Source organism: Lissotriton vulgaris, chromosome 1_1 (genome assembly GCF_964263255.1).
Source record: "Lissotriton vulgaris chromosome 1_1, aLisVul1.2, whole genome shotgun sequence".
Taxonomy (NCBI): domain Eukaryota; kingdom Metazoa; phylum Chordata; class Amphibia; order Caudata; family Salamandridae; genus Lissotriton; species Lissotriton vulgaris.
The window spans coordinates 250537507-250555297 of record NC_141685.1 but is presented as its reverse complement, the minus strand read 5'-3'; positions in this window follow the sequence as shown (position 1 = coordinate 250555297).

The following is a 17791-nucleotide window of genomic DNA, read 5'->3' as shown; positions in this document are numbered from 1 at the left end:
CCTGTCCCCGGAGGCTGGCAGCGCCTTCAAACTCTTTTATGCAACAAGACTTCATGGGGTCATGTATTAGCCCATTTTATATCCTTACTAGGGAACCCTCGGATTTCAGATATTCCAAGTAGCTTACGTTCTAGTCATTGAAACATACAGATGTACTCAAAAAAGTAAGCACATTGTGAACATCCACACAGAAAACACAAGGAGAGCAAAAAAATCACGCCGTCCCTCTCTCACCGTCTCTCACGCCGTCCCTCTCTCTCTCACCATCTCTCACGCCGTCCCTCTCGCTCTCTGTCCCTCTCTCCGTCCCTCTCGCTCTCTGTCCCTCACTCCGTCCCTCAGTCTCTGTCCCTCTCTCCGTCCCTCAGTCTGTCCCTCTCTCCGTGTCTGTTCCTCTCTCTGTCCCCCTCTCCCTCCCTCTGTCCCCCTCTCCCTCCCTCTGTCTCCCTCTACCTCCCTCTGTCTGTCTCCCTCCCCCTCCCTCTGTCTCCCTCTCCCTCCCTCTGTCTCGCCCTCTGTGTCCCTCCCTCTCTCTCGATGTCCCTCCCTCTCTATGTCCCTCTCCCTCCCACTCTCTCTCCCTCCCTCCCTCCTTCTCTCTGATAGGTGTGCAGCTATCCAGCCGGCCTCATGGCCGCCGTTCGTCATCCTAATCTCAGTTAAACCCTCTTTCCTTTTCCACACCTTGGCGATAGCGCTCTCTGTCTCTGTCTCAGTAGTTCTCCTCAAGCACTTAAATGCGGAACTCTACAAAAAGTTCATGTAAAATCTTCGGGGCGTCCCAGAAGGAGCATTGCAACGCTTGTCTATGGCAGCCGCTATTATTAACCTTATCTATGGTTCTGGCTCAAGAAGGATGAAAGGCTGAGTCAGCCGCATGGAATACGAGTCTTTTACGTAACTGATCAACGGCGGTGAGCTATGTTGTATCACATGGGATGGCAGAATGTATCCCGCAAGATGACCCTCTCTTAACCCCATCGATGCTGGGAGAGCGAACGACTTGTCCTGATGCAGCCATTTAGAATCAGTTCTTTTTGCTCCGGAATATGGGACAGAACTAACCCATGTTCCTGGTCTTTACGTGAATGCCCTCCTTTTCTGCCAGCTGCTACATCAGTCTGTTTTACGAGCTGAGCAATGCTTGCTTCCCTCGTGCACAATCCATGTGCTGCACACGTCTTGTGTTTGTGGTTTGGCGAGGGACACAGGATGGTTGTTCCATCACTGCATCAGAGGTGCCCAGCGAACGAGTGAAACGTATTGCGACAATGTTTGCTGCCTGCGTGATAAAAAGGAGTAAGCAGGCTTTTTTTTCTTCAACACAGAAATATGTGTGTATTGTAGAAAAAATAGAACAAAATGACTGTGAACCATTGTTATAAAATGTGCCGGAAATGCATTATTTGAAAAGCTTAATAGAGAAATTAACAAAGATGTTTGAAGCTTGTATAATTACCTAAAAAACCGACCACACCGTCTCTGCGCAGCTTGTTTTACGTATGTGATACAGAACGGGACAGTTTTCGTTTGCCTCAAACGTTGTGGCATTGTTTGCCTTCTGAAATAAGCTTCACTCCGTGGAAAAAATAGCTCGGAGTAAATGCCGTTTGCTCTATTATGATTTTCACAATCATATAGCCTCTGATACCTTCGGGTCGAGTTCACGCTATATAAAGCCCCCGCCCTCCACCCCCGCCCCCCCCAAAAAAAAATCCAGACCTACCTGGTGCCTTTACCTGAAGCTGGGACACAAACATTTGGCACTTGTGAAAATAAATATATTTTGCGCTATTTTTTATTTATTGTGAAAATCAGAATAGAGCAAACGGCATTTACGGCGGATTTCGCGGGCGTTTGGGCAAATATCGCGGGATTTGCGGCGTTCGGCCGATTTCGCGATTTTTTTGCAAATCGCGAAATCGCGATATCCTGGAGGGTCTGAATAATGGGTCCTATTTACGAGCGGAGTTGCGTCACTCTTTGCACCACGCAACTTGGTGCAAGAGCAATGCAAGTCCAAAATGAGTAGCCTATTTAAGATATGTTGGAGTACAGCAGCGCCGCAAGCCTTCTAGGTGCGTTGTCCTGCGCCAAAAGAAAAGAGAAGGAAGACGCTGTTTCTACATGCTACGGCACATTCCTGTCCTGTCTGCCAGTGCACAGGTGCACACACTGCAGCCTAGATCCAATGCATGCACCTTTACACTACGGTGCAAGAGTGTCTGTGTCGTTGGCATGATTGTTTATGCGCAGGAAGATCAAAGGAGGCATATTCCTCCTTCTATGTGTTGCAGCACTTGTGGAAAAAGGAATAAATGAGGAGAACTGTAAACATTTCTCCTCATTTTTTCCTTTTTTAGGTCTCGCCTATGCAGCGCACATGCGCTGCATAGGCAAAATGACCTATTCCTACTGCTTCGGCTTTTCATCCAAACACGTGCACGCGTTCCATTGCCTTCAATGGCAACTCGTGCATGTCTGGCGATTTCCTTGCGGGAGCGCGCGACGCCATATGGTGGCACCATATGGTCGCACGCTCCCACAAGGGAATTGTTCACGCCCCCTCCCCCTGCTGACTAAATACTGAACCTAACCATAAACATGCAGCACTTTGAAGTAACCGCGAAGAGACACGCAATGCTATACGACTCTCTAAATATATTTTGAGTAACTAAACGTCAACAAAGCGCATCTCGGCGACTGCTTGCTCCAGTTCTCACATGGCGCGACCCGACAGCCCATCAACAGGCCCGACAAAGACTTCTGAAAAGAGGGCGCAAGACTGATGTGGTCCAAAAGTCATTATAGGATCAAGTAATCCAACACTGGTGGTGGCTTCGCTGGTACATCAAAGCTCAGGCTATGCGCCTTTCAACACATGCATTAAAGACAGCCAGTAATCCTTTTTAAAAGAAGTACTCAGGGTACATAAGCATAAACAAACAGATTTGCATAGTTTGGATATCTCATCTACTCTTGTATTCACGAGGTGTTCACAATACAAGGATTCCTCGGAACCTCGAGATGACTTCCTGTTTGCACCTTCCATTTTGGCATTAGGAGTACATACCTTTAGCGGAGGGGTTCCCAAAAATAATACCCTAGAGCATTAAGGTGCGTGGCTTCTGTTATTTTTTTTTTTCTCAAACGAGTAAGACCAGAATGGTGAGATGAATTTGACTTGAATGGTAGCACTGTTCTTCATTAGTTTATATTTATAATAGGTATGTTAAATAAGCATAGAAGCGCGCTTGTGGAACAGGAAACTGCTAGTTCTTGAAAGGGCGCTATTTAAAAAAATATATATATGTCACCACGATCGTAAACCGCAAAACTGTGTAAATTAATTGGGGCAGAAAAACAGTCGGGTCTCTGTGAATGTTCCTGCGAATGCGCACAGTTAATGGGCGCTACTCGCAGCCGTCTGTCGTTGAATAAACGAAGTGGCTCCATTTCCTTGCTCCTTTCTCTGTTTCCGGACATCCTGCAGTTGGGAAAGCACATGCCACACCTGCCAATGAGAGGACATTGTGTTGCCCTACTGTCTGTCACTCAGAGCAAGTGCAGCCCCAGTGACAGCAGGGAAATGCAAATACCTGTAGCTAGATGTCATATTATATTCGGGAGGACATCTGTCTGGAGGGCAGGGTGTTGGAAGAATTAAACTATGCATCTGTAAAAACTCGGGGGGCTAAGCATTTCTTTGCAACATGTGAAATTGCCCAACTTTAAGGACGTATGGTTTTATTTCACTCCAACCCCAGTACAAAACGGAACATCATTAGTGTCATGCATGATATATTAAGAACATATTTCAGGTATCTTTGGGAAAAAAAGATTAATTACTACGTCATTGGGTGTGATCCCAGAGGAAACAGTTTATTCTAGAATAAACTATGTTCTGGATCTGCGAAACCCCCCAAATTCTGTTTGTGACATTGTGGGTGGCATACCCTTGCTACATATGCCATGACTAATTGTTTCTGAGTTATAAATTCTTTTTGGGATCATGTGGTACATGTGCATCCCTCCCTCTCTTCAGATAGAAGTAGCCAGAGAAATACATGTCTCTTTGCCGGGGCCGGTTTTGGTATGCTGCAAAAACAGCTCTGTAACAAAAACGGCCCCCAGGGGCCAAAACTGGCCTCCACCCATGTGGCGCACCGGGGAATTGCCCGGTGCCCGCTATGCCCAGTACGGCCCTGCTCCCCACTTTGAACAACCTGGCTGCCGCTGAGTGAGTGAAGGAACAGGAAGCATATGATCCTGACCCTTGAAGGATGTAGGGACATCTTAAGGATTTTCGAGGCCCAAGACAGAACGTATTTTGGGGGGCCCTGTACAGAACAGCTTTTATGATCCAATTTCAGCTCTTTCATGCCCTCTTTATACAGGTCACTGACAGTGCACAGGTGCACTCATCCAAATCTGAATGTGTTTGCATCTAATATTCAGGGATAATTAGTTTGTTTTCAATTTTGTAACAGCAGCAGATCACTAATATCACAGCAAATAATCACTGTGACACCCTCCCACTTCTCATATGTGAGGTACTATTTAATGTACTTTTTTTATGGATGTTGCTTGAAACATAAACACAACATTTCTCTGCAAAATTTCTGTAATAGACTCCCAAACACCACTCACAATAAAAATAAATTAAAGGGAAAGAGTATTTAAAACACTCTGTTTGAGAAATATTCAGGGTAATCAGGGCAAGATTCTTTGAAGAACAAGCATTGGCATAGCTAATAGGTCTCGCTTTTGGGTGCTTATAAGTATTTAGTTATGCTGCGCAATATCCTTCGTGCAACAACAAGGCGAGACCTACTGGCTATGCCAATGCTTGTCTTTTTTCCATGCTGCATCTGCTTTGGGAATGCATTAGTTTTGGCGCTGCCCCAGATTTATGCTATGTTATAAATCCAGTCGTGGCTGGAATAGCTCGCGGGTGGCAACGCAGATGCGGTGGACGGGTGGGGTGGCAGTGGTGCAGAGGCGGGGGAGTAGGGGGTATCGGAAACAAAAAAAAAATAAAATGTACCTTGAGACCGGGTCTGCATCTTCTCTCCTCCTGCTCTCCTGTCTCCGACAGGAACAGGAAGCAGACAGCCAGGCTCCCTTTGTGCAGCGTTGTGATTGGTCAGAGTGCAGTGACACGGCACTCATCCAGGGGCTGGAGGGGTGGGCATGTTCTCCATGCAGGCTGTAATGCAGTCTGCATGGAGAACAGTGAAGTGCGCATGACAAGTTTGGGCCGCCCGAGAGGGCCGACCAAACAGTCATTGCGCATCTAGGAGTGGGAAAACCTCTCCTCCCCTGCCTTGCTCAGAGAGCAGAGCTGCCGCGCCCACCCGACTGCCGCAAAGCAGTTATTGTAATTTTGTAATTTTTTTTTCTCACTGCTTACGAGCAGTGGGGTGACGCACTTCCACCATAGCGGACGAGGAGCCGCCACTGTGTAAATCTGGGGCAGTGTCAAAAACCATGGGTGTTGCTTGGGAATACATGGCAGGAACCATATGTATGAGGTTTCAGTGGATATTTTTTATTTGCGCATCCCCAAGTAAACAGTCTTTATTGTATTTAATCTTTCTTTTCATCACACTTTGGAATTAAATAAAAATGGGCTTTATTTTTTGTTTCCTAACTGGTGGTGAATTTTTAATATTTGTGCAGTTCAATAATATCAGTTTGAATTTGATTTTGTGTTAGAAAAAATCAGACTCTCTGTATGCTTGCAAGACTGTCACAGTGTTCACTCTACCAAATCCTCTCAATTTGTATCAAGAGAAAGGAAAGTAAAAATGATCTCCAAATTAAAATAATAAGCTACAGTTTGTCAAAAAAATATACCCCTGTCTTTAATGCACAGCAAATGTGACACAAAACACAACTTTTAAGGCATCTTTATTGCGCACTCACGTTCTGAATTCAGGCATGGTCCTTTTGAGGGTTGCAGCACCTTCCACTACTTGCAGAACCTACGTAAGCAATATAAATAAAAAGAATAAAAGTAGAAAAAATAATAATAATAATTAAACTAAGCAGCGGGTTGCCATATTGCAATAGCATTGTACATAGGGTACCGTTATTTAAATTTCCATCATGAACGACATGTTTAGAAGCATTGGTGGCCATTTTGGGATGGTAAAGTAACGGCACATTAGGGACAATACCATTCCAAGATAGCTGTGTAGTTTAGGAGCAATGGCAGCACAGGATGCGGTGCATTACAAATGAACTGAGGCGCAAGCGAGGGACGTGGGAGCTGCAGAATGCTTTAAAAACACAATGCAAAAGAGAAGAAACAAAACTAAAGAAGACCTGGAAAAAGTATCAAAATGAAAGCCTGTAGAACTGGCTCCCAGCCCTGGCACTGAAGGGCACTCATTGTCAGACAGATGTGCACATGTGATCAGGCAAAAAGCGTCACTTAAAGGCTATGGAGCCAATGGCTCAGTGAGCTGATAAACAGCCAGACGCGGTATGCTGTCATGGACCAACATACAGTGTGGCTAACACTGGAACTAACCAATGGCAGAAGAGGGCTGGCCAACCTCCATTGACCTGCTGACCATTTCAGCGACTCCTCTCTGCGTTTCCACTGAGTTTTCTGCTTCCTGCTTTTTTGATGTGGGGTCCCCTGCACACAATTAGTCAATATTACACCCCTACAGCATCTATATTCAGAGAGAGCACCTGGATTGTCACTACAATTGCCTATTTAATGCTGTGCCGAAATCTTCCAAGCTGCAGTAAACTCAAATCGCAGTGGCAGTTCCGCCATAGGAGATGAGGAGCATGCCCCCCCCCACACGGCTGCACAGAAAGCGTGAAAAAAATGATAATAGAGCGTAACTGCTTCTAATTGGCAGCAGTGAGGAGTGGCAACTTCAGGTTGAGGTGGGTATGTTGATTTGCTACCTTGCTACAGTCCGACCGACATGCGCAATTCAAACCTCTCCAGCCCCACTATCTTAGACAGCTGGGTGTGAGAGTAGTTACAGGCCTCCAGGGCCTTTTGGAGCGCAGAGCCAACCTGCTCCATCCAATCCAGATGCTTCATTCATGCTGCTTAACAGCACGAGAGCAGTGACTTGATTGGATAAAGGAGTTGTCTGTAGGGTCTCGTGCTCTGACTGGACTCTGGAGTCAGGAACATCGAGGATGTGCTGCTGAGGACATGATAAAGAACATTGAAGACGTGCTGCAGGCAGTGTAAGGTAAGTGAACCTTAAGGATCCATTAGGATGTCGGGCGGGGCATGACCACGGTGCTGCGGAAAAACGCCTTTTTCCGCCCACGAGCAGCGGTACTCAAGTCTGCCATATTAATATAGCAAAACATATGTCATTTCCTGTCCGCCGCGGAGCGACGTGCACCGCCATCAAAGTGCTCCCGCCACCACGGCGGTGTGAGCCAATGGAGACTCACCGTCGTGCTGAATGACGTCCGCCCCGCTCCACAAATTAGGATGGCCCAAACAGGCAGAATCACCGCAGCGGAGACACCGCCCAACCAGACACAGCGGAAACTCGATAGCGGAGTGCCATAGCACAGACCCGGTCGCTACCACCTGGTCATGAACGCCATGGACCCAGCCCTACATATGCATCCGGTCATGTACCTGCTACTGCACTACCATCAAATGGGCCGCCGCGGACGACGACGCAGGTACGCAAATACACAAATGCAACACACAACACACGGGCTGACACAGGGTCCAAGTCCACCACAGACACCCTGCTGGGGGTCACAACACATCCACAAGGGCACCCCTACATCACCCACCTGCCAACAAGTCACCCCTCTGCATCTTGGACATACATCGACCGTGAACTAGCAGCAACGTCCCGCTCCCGGTCACGTCACCGCAGCGGTCAACACATGCGCACAATGCAGAAGGCAGGGCCACTACAAGACATGGGCAGGGCACAGAGACCACAGGGATACACCACCCCCAACCACACATCAACACATACCAGCAAGTCACAGGCCAGGTGCCCATCCTGTGCACCCCCATGCACAGTAACAAGCACAGGAACAAGCAAGCACGATACACACCCTGCACCACACAACAGACAACCAGGGAGACAGCCACTGCATGAGTGGCTGACAATGAACACAAAGCACCAGTGCTACACACACTCAAGGCTGACAATACTTCCCAGCACATACACACACCCTGGGTGTATCCACAAACAGAACACACACAGAGGGTAGCCTGAACAGATGACTGCCCAAAACTACACACAAACACCACAGGAACACACACACACCCCCCAACAGAAGCAGACATACCCTGCCAACCAAACTGTGGAAAGGCAATGGGAGTACAAACACAACATGAGTGCACAACATCATCTCTCACGAACAAAACACACACACAGCATACCACAAATCACACAAGAATTGCACCTGCACAGAACTACACTGCCACATCAAACAAACCACACATGCACATGAAAGCACAAATCAACAAACACAAAAGGACATCAGGGGATGCACATCAGGCAATGCCAAGTCCACATACACACAGCACTGTATGCACAACAAGCAGTGTGTGCACAGCAAGCACAACAGCAAAACACAGACATGACTGACACAACCTCAACACACACACCACAAATCAGCACAGCACACCCAGGAAGTGAAGCAACACCACAGCCAACACACAGACATCCAACGCAACAACAACAGGATGCACCACGTTGGGATACAAGAGCACAACCAGCTACACCAGAACACTGGGCAGCACACACAGCTCAAGTGCACAAGGGCAATCCACACTGATGAATAGCACAAGAACATCACACATAAACCAATGGGGCCATGTCCAGAGTGGAACATCACTCTTAGCCCACGAACTGCCCCACAAGGCACAGTCTCACAAATGAAGGGATGGGGAGGCACATACACTTGTAAATAAAGGGGACAGCAGGCATCAAAGTCAATCGACTTGCATGTCAATAGCCAACATGTAAGGGGTGTACCATACACAATTCGAGGGAGTCCAGACCCACAATGGCTAGGCACAAGTGGCACACAAAGGGGATGGCATCACACCACACACCATGCCATACAGGAGGAGAAAAGGCACCATGTGCCTGCAATGCATGAGAAAGTCAAACACAATGCCAGTGAGGAGCAGCAGGGCCACTTAGTCTACACAACATACATTGATGATCAAACAAACACAACACTGATGTGCAAGTCACACATTTTGCACACTCATAAGTGACCAAAACAACAAGGAGGAGTCACACAGAACTGCATGAACATACCAACACACTGCACAGTGCACAACAGACAACTCACACAAGTGCATACAATCATTTACACAGGGCAGGACAATCCAAACAACAGACACACTACTCCTGGGTGACACATGTGTGGCTATCACAATCCAGGGGCACACACACATCCACACCCACTACAAAGTCACACCCTTCACACTGCACACCTCTTGACTACCCAAGAGAACACATCTCATGAAGGATGTGGGACCAGGACTAAGGGCCAACACAGGATGACCATACACATACACAGCTGGGCACATATACAGGAATAACACACATACATCATGGCAGTACCCAGCCTGCATGCAAACCTGTGCACAGCATCACACCCTGGGCTGGCAGTGTACCCCAAACTGACATGGCAACAACGTAGCAAACAATAGCAAACTACTAAAAAGAGAACTGCATGACAGATAAAAGAGCCAACACAGATAACACAAGTATCTGTGTCTGATGGACTGAAGACGCTGTCACCCCTCTTTAAAAATGTGATCTGGGCAAAGCTTGGCAATGTTTGAGTGATACATAGAGCATGGGGCACAGGCAACCAAATGCACACACCAAAATAACTGTAATCAGCAAGGACACTGACAAAACAGACAACAGGAGTAACTGTCTTTATTTACATACTGCACAGATGTGACAGTAGAACAACAGTACACAAGAGCAAGGCACAAAATGCTGATCAAATGCAAGATAATCTGCACAGGCAAACTACAAACAGGAAGCCCAGAGTCCAGGGCAGGTGGCACAGCAGGTACACGAGAGGGTGCACAGGGGAGAGTCCAATACAGCAGAGCAACAGGGCCAGTGTCCACAGCACAGGGGAGAGTACAACACAGCAGAGCAACAGGGCCAGTGTCCATGGCAAAGGGGAGAGTCCAACACAGCAGAGGAACAGGGCCGGTGTCCATGGCACAGGGGAGAGTCCAATACAGCAGAGCAACAGGGCCAGTGTCCATGGCACAGGGGAGAGCCCAACACGGCAGAGCAACAGGGCCAGTGTCCATGGCACAGGGGAGAGTCCAATACAGCAGAGCAACAGGGCCAGTGTCCATGGCACAGGGGAGAGTCCAATACAGCAGAGCAACAGGGCCAGTGTCCATGGCACAGGGGAGAGTACAATACAGCAGAGCAACAGGGCCAGTGTCCATGGCACAGGGGAGAGGCCAATACAGCAGAGCAACAGGACCAGTGTCCATGGCACAGGGGAGAGTACAATACAGCAGAGCAACAGGGCCAGTGTCCATGGCACAGGGGAGAGTCCAACACGGCAGAGCAACAGGGCCAGTGTCCATGGCACAGGGGAGAGGCCAATACAGCAGAGCAACAGGGCCAGTGTCCATGGCACAGGGGAGAGCCCAATACAGCAGAGCAACAGGACCAGTGTCCATGGCACAGGGGAGAGTACAATACAGCAGAGCAACAGGGCCAGTGTCCATGGCACAGGGGAGAGGCCAATACAGCAGAGCAACAGGGCCAGTGTCCATGGCACAGGGGAGAGTCCAACACGGCAGAGCAACAGGGCCAGTGTCCATGGCACAGGGGAGAGGCCAATACAGCAGAGCAACAGGGCCAGTGTCCATGGCACAGGGGAGAGCCCAATACAGCAGAGCAACAGGGCCAGTGTCCATGGCACAGGGGAGAGTACAATACAGCAGAGCAACAGGGCCAGTGTCCATGGCACAGGGGAGAGTCCAACACGGCAGAGCAACAGGGCCAGTGTCCATGGCACAGGGGAGAGTACAGCACAGCAGAGCAACAGGGCCAGTGTCCATGGCACAGGGGAGAGTACAACACAGCAGAGCAACAGGGCCAGTGTCCATGGCACAGGGAAGAGCCCAACACAGCAGAGCAACAGGGCCAGTGTCCATGGCACAGGGGAGAGCCCAATACAGCAGAGCAACAGGGCCAGTGTCCATGGCACAGGGGAGAGTACAACACAGCAGAGCAACAGGGCCAGTGTCCATGGCACAGGGGAGAGTACAACACAGCAGAGCAACAGGGCCAGTGTCCATGGCACAGGGAAGAGCCCAATACAGCAGAGCAACAGGGCCAGTGTCCATGGCACAGGGGAGAGTACAACAGAGCAGAGGAACAGGGCCAGTGTCCATGGCACAGGGGAGAGTACAACACAGCAGAGCAACAGGGCCAGTGTCCATGGCACAGGGGAGAGTCCAATACAGCAGAGCAACAGGGCCAGTGTCCATGGCACAGGGGAGAGTACAACACAGCAGAGCAACAGGACCAGTGTCCATGGCACAGGGGAGAGTACAATACAGCAGAGCAACAGGACCAGTGTCCATGGCACAGGGGAGAGTACAACACAGCAGAGCAACAGGACCAGTGTCCATGGCACAGGGGAGAGTCCAATACAGCAGAGAAACAGGGCCAGTGTCCATGGCACAGGGGAGAGTACAACACAGCAGAGGAACAGGGCCAGTGTCCATGGCACAGGGGAGAGTACAACACAGCAGAGGAACAGGGCCAGTGTCCATGGCACAGGGGAGAGCCCAATACAGCAGAGCAACAGGGCCAGTGTCCATGGCACAGGGGAGAGCACAACACAGCAGAGCAACAGGGCCAGTGTCCATGGCAGGGGAGAGCCCAATACAGCAGAGCAACAGGGCCAGTGTCCATGGCACAGGGGAGAGCCCAATACAGCAGAGCAACAGGGCCAGTGTCCATGGCACAGGGGAGAGTACAATACAGCAGAGCAACAGGGCCAGTGTCCATGGCACAGGGGAGAGGCCAATACAGCAGAGCAACAGGGCCAGTGTCCATGGCACAGGGGAGAGCCCAATACAGCAGAGCAACAGGACCAGTGTCCATGGCACAGGGGAGAGCCCAATACAGCAGAGCAACAGGGCCAGTGTCCATGGCACAGGGGAGAGCCCAACACAGCAGAGGAACAGGGCCGGTGTCCATGGCACAGGGGAGAGGCCAACACAGCAGAGCAACAGGGCCAGTGTCCATGGCACAGGGGAGAGTACAATACAGCAGAGCAACAGGGCCAGTGTCCATGGCACAGGGGAGAGTACAATACAGCAGAGCAACAGGGCCAGTGTCCATGGCACAGGGGAGAGTCCAATACAGCAGAGCAACAGGGCCAGTGTCCATGGCACAGGGGAGAGCCCAATACAGCAGAGCAACAGGGCCAGTGTCCATGGCACAGGGGAGAGGCCAATACAGCAGAGCAACAGGGCCAGTGTCCATGGCACAGGGGAGAGCCCAATACAGCAGAGCAACAGGGCCAGTGTCCATGGCACAGGGGAGAGGCCAATACAGCAGAGCAACAGGGCCAGTGTCCATGGCACAGGGGAGAGGCCAATACAGCAGAGCAACAGGGCCAGTGTCCATGGCACAGGGGAGAGCCCAATACAGCAGAGCAACAGGGCCAGTGTCCATGGCACAGGGGAGAGCCCAATACAGCAGAGCAACAGGGCCAGTCTCCATGGCAGGGGAGAGCCCAATACAGCAGAGGAACAGGGCCGGTGTCCATGGCACAGGGGAGAGCCCAATACAGCAGAGCAACAGGGCCAGTGTCCATGGCACAGGGGAGAGTCCAATACAGCAGAGCAACAGGGCCAGTGTCCATGGCACAGGGGAGAGTACAACACAGCAGAGCAACAGGACCAGTGTCCATGGCACAGGGGAGAGTACAATACAGCAGAGCAACAGGGCAAGTGTCCATGGCACAGGGGAGAGCCCAATACAGCAGAGCAACAGGGCCAGTGTCCATGGCACAGGGAAGAGCCCAATACAGCAGAGCAACAGGGCCAGTGTCCATGGCACAGGGGAGAGTACAACAGAGCAGAGCAACAGGGCCAGTGTCCATGGCACAGGGGAGAGCCCAATACAGCAGAGGAACAGGACCAGTGTCGATGGCACAGGGGAGAGCCCAACACGGCAGAGCAACAGGACCAGTGTCGATGGCACAGGGGAGAGTACAACACAGCAGAGCAGCAGGACCAGTGTCCATGGCACAGGGGAGAGTACAACACAGCAGAGGAACAGGGCCAGTGTCCATGGCACAGGGGAGAGTCCAATACAGCAGAGGAACAGGGCCAGTGTCCATGGCACAGGGGAGAGCCCAATACAGCAGAGCAACAGGGCCAGTGTCCATGGCACAGGGGAGAGTACAACACAGCAGAGCAACAGGGCCCGTGTCCATGGCACAGGGGAGAGTACAATACAGCAGAGCAACAGGGCCAGTGTCCATGGCACAGGGGAGAGTACAACACAGCAGAGCAACAGGGCCAGTGTCCATGGCACAGGGGAGAGTCCAATACAGCAGAGCAACAGGGCCAGTGTCCATGGCACAGGGGAGAGCCCAACACAGCAGAGCAACAGGGCCAGTGTCCATGGCACAGGGGAGAGCCCAATACAGCAGAGCAACAGGGCCAGTGTCCATGGCACAGGGGAGAGTCCAATACAGCAGAGCAACAGGGCCAGTGTCCATGGCACAGGGGAGAGGCCAATACAGCAGAGCAACAGGGCCAGTGTCCATGGCACAGGGGAGAGCCCAATACAGCAGAGCAACAGGGCCAGTGTCCATGGCACAGGGGAGAGTACAACAGAGCAGAGCAACAGGGCCAGTGTCCATGGCAGAGGGGAGAGCCCAATACAGCAGAGCAACAGGGCCAGTGTCCATGGCACAGGGGAGAGCCCAATACAGCACAGCAACAGGGCCAGTGTCCATGGCACAGGGGAGAGTACAACACAGCAGAGCAACAGGGCCAGTGTCCATGGCACAGGGGAGAGTACAACACAGCAGAGGAACAGGGCCAGTGTCCATGGCACAGGGGAGAGCCCAATACAGCAGAGCAACAGGGCCAGTGTCCATGGCACAGGGGAGAGTACAACACAGCAGAGCAACAGGGCCAGTGTCCATGGCACAGGGAAGAGCCCAACACAGCAGAGCAACAGGGCCAGTGTCCATGGCACAGGGGAGAGTACAACACAGCAGAGCAACAGGGCCAGCGTCCATGGCACAGGGGAGACCCCAATACAGCAGAGCAACAGGGCCAGTGTCCATGGCACAGGGGAGAGCCCAATACAGCAGAGCAACAGGGCCAGTGTCCATGGCACAGGGAAGAGCCCAATACAGCAGAGCAACAGGGCCAGTGTCCATGGCACAGGGGAGAGTACAATACAGCAGAGCAACAGGGCCAGTGTCCATGGCACAGGGGAGAGCCCAACACAGCAGAGCAACAGGGCCAGCGTCCATGGCACAGGGTAGACCCCAATACAGCAGAGCAACAGGGCCAGTGTCCATGGCACAGGGGAGAGCCCAATACAGCAGAGCAACAGGGCCAGTGTCCATGGCACAGGGGAGAGCCCAATACAGCAGAGCAACAGGGCCAGTGTCCATGGCACAGGGGAGAGTACAACAGAGCAGAGGAACAGGGCCAGTGTCCATGGCACAGGGGAGAGCCCAATACAGCAGAGGAACAGGGCCAGTGTCCATGGCACAGGGAAGAGCCCAATACAGCAGAGCAACAGGGCCAGTGTCCATGGCACAGGGGAGAGTACAATACAGCAGAGCAACAGGGCCAGTGTCCATGGCACAGGGAAGAGCCCAATACAGCAGAGCAACAGGGCCAGTGTCCATGGCACAGGGGAGAGTACAATACAGCAGAGCAACAGGGCCAGTGTCCATGGCACAGGGGAGAGCCCAACACAGCAGAGCAACAGGGCCAGTGTCCATGGCACAGGGGAGAGCCCAATACAGCAGAGCAACAGGGCCAGTGTCCATGGCACAGGGGAGAGTACAACACAGCAGAGCAACAGGGCCAGTGTCCATGGCACAGGGAAGAGCCCAACACAGCAGAGCAACAGGGCCAGTGTCCATGGCACAGGGGAGAGCCCAATACAGCAGAGCAACAGGGCCAGTGTCCATGGCACAGGGGAGAGTACAACAGAGCAGAGGAACAGGACCAGTGTCCATGGCACAGGGGAGAGCCCAATACAGCAGAGCAACAGGGCCAGTGTCCATGGCACAGGGGAGAGCCCAATACAGCAGAGCAACAGGGCCAGTGTCCATGGCACAGGGGAGAGTCCAACACAGCAGAGCAACAGGGCCAGTGTCCATGGCACAGGGGAGATTCTAATACAGCAGAGCAACAGGGCCAGTGTCCATGGCACAGGGGAGAGCCCAATACAGCAGAGCAACAGGGCCAGTGTCCATGGCACAGGGGAGAGTCCAATACAGCAGAGCAACAGGGCCAGTGTCCATGGCACAGCAGAGAGCCCAATACAGCAGAGCAACAGGGCCAGTGTCCATGGCACAGGGGAGAGTACAACACAGCAGAGCAACAGGACCAGTGTCCATGGCACAGGGGAGAGTACAATACAGCAGAGGAACAGGGCCAGTGTCCATGGCACAGGGGAGAGCCCAACACAGCAGAGGAACAGGGCCGGTGTCCATGGCACAGGGGAGAGCCCAACACAGCAGAGGAACAGGACCAGTGTCCATGGCACAGGGGAGAGCCCAACACAGCAGAGGAACAGGGCCGGTGTCCATGGCACAGGGGAGAGTCCAATACAGCAGAGCAACAGGGCCAGTGTCCATGGCACAGGGGAGAGTACAACACAGCAGAGCAACAGGGCCAGTGTCCATGGCACAGGGGAGAGTCCAATACAGCAGAGCAACAGGGCCAGTGTCCATGGCACAGGGGAGAGCCCAATACAGCAGAGCAACAGGGCCAGTGTCCATGGCACAGGGGAGAGTACAATACAGCAGAGCAACAGGACCAGTGTCCATGGCACAGGGGAGAGTACAACACAGCAGAGCAACAGGACCAGTGTCCATGGCACAGGGGAGAGTCCAATACAGCAGAGCAACAGGGCCAGTGTCCATGGCACAGGGGAGAGTACAACACAGCAGAGGAACAGGGCCAGTGTCCATGGCACAGGGGAGAGTACAACACAGCAGAGCAACAGGGCCAGTGTCCATGGCACAGGGGAGAGTCCAATACAGCAGAGCAACAGGGCCAGTGTCCATGGCACAGGGGAGAGCCCAATACAGCAGAGCAACAGGGCCAGTGTCCATGGCACAGCAGAGAGCCCAATACAGCAGAGCAACAGGGCCAGTGTCCATGGCACAGGGGAGAGCCCAATACAGCAGAGCAACAGGGCCAGTGTCCATGGCACAGGGGAGAGTACAACACAGCAGAGCAACAGGGCCAGTGTCCATGGCACAGGGGAGAGCCCAATACAGCAGAGGAACAGGGCCAGTGTCCATGGCACAGGGGAGAGTACAACACAGCAGAGCAACAGGGCCAGTGTCCATGGCACAGGGGAGAGCCCAATACAGCAGAGTAACAGGGCCAGTGTCGATGGCACAGGGGAGAGTACAACAGAGCAGAGCAACAGGGCCAGTGTCCATGGCACAGGGGAGAGTACAACACAGCAGAGCAACAGGGCCAGTGTCCATGGCACAGGGGAGAGTACAACACAGCAGAGCAACAGGACCAGTGTCCATGGCACAGGGGAGAGTACAACACAGCAGAGCAACAGGACCAGTGTCCATGGCACAGGGGAGAGCCCAATACAGCAGAGGAACAGGGCCAGTGTCGATGGCACAGGGGAGAGTACAACAGAGCAGAGCAACAGGGCCAGTGTCCATGGCACAGGGGAGAGTACAACACAGCAGAGCAACAGGGCCAGTGTCCATGGCACAGGGGAGAGCCCAATACAGCAGAGCAACAGGGCCAGTGTCCATGGCACAGGGGAGAGCCCAATACAGCAGAGGAACAGGGCCAGTGTCGATGGCACAGGGGAGAGTACAACAGAGCAGAGCAACAGGGCCAGTGTCCATGGCACAGGGGAGAGTACAACACATCCAGGTGGCAGACAATAGGCAGGACAAGTACACCTGTATGAGAGACAGGTGTAGGAGGGGAACTGCCACTCACATTTGGCTGTCAGGTGGACTTGAAGCTGTCTGTGTGTCGGGGTCAGCAGGAACACTTGATTGGGGAGACAGAGAAGCCGGTGATGTAGGGCTATCAGTCGTTTGGCAAGATGGAGGGCTGTTTGGACCAGGTGGTGTAGTGGCACGTGGAGGTGGAGTCATGCAGACCTGTGACACAGTGTGGGTGGGAGAGGTTGGAGGGGTGTCCTTCCACTTTTTGGGAATACAAAATGGCTTCCCTGTCTTGGGGTTAATGGAAACTGGTGATGACATAAAAGGCACACACACCAACTGTCCTGTATCAGGTGCAGACACTGGCACTCCCTGTGGTGACGTGCTGGATCCTGCGGAACGCTTTGTCTGGCTACGTCTCTGGACCACCTTCCGCTGCTTGCCAAGTGTCCCACCTACAGTGCCCTCCTTTGCCACTTTGCCAGGGGTGGCCCCTACAGTGCCCTCCTTTGCCTCTTTGCCAGGGGTGGCCCCTACAGTGCCCTCCTTGGCCTCTTTGCAAGGGGTGGCTCCTACAGTGTCCTCCTTTGCCACTTTGCCTGGGGTGGCCCCTACA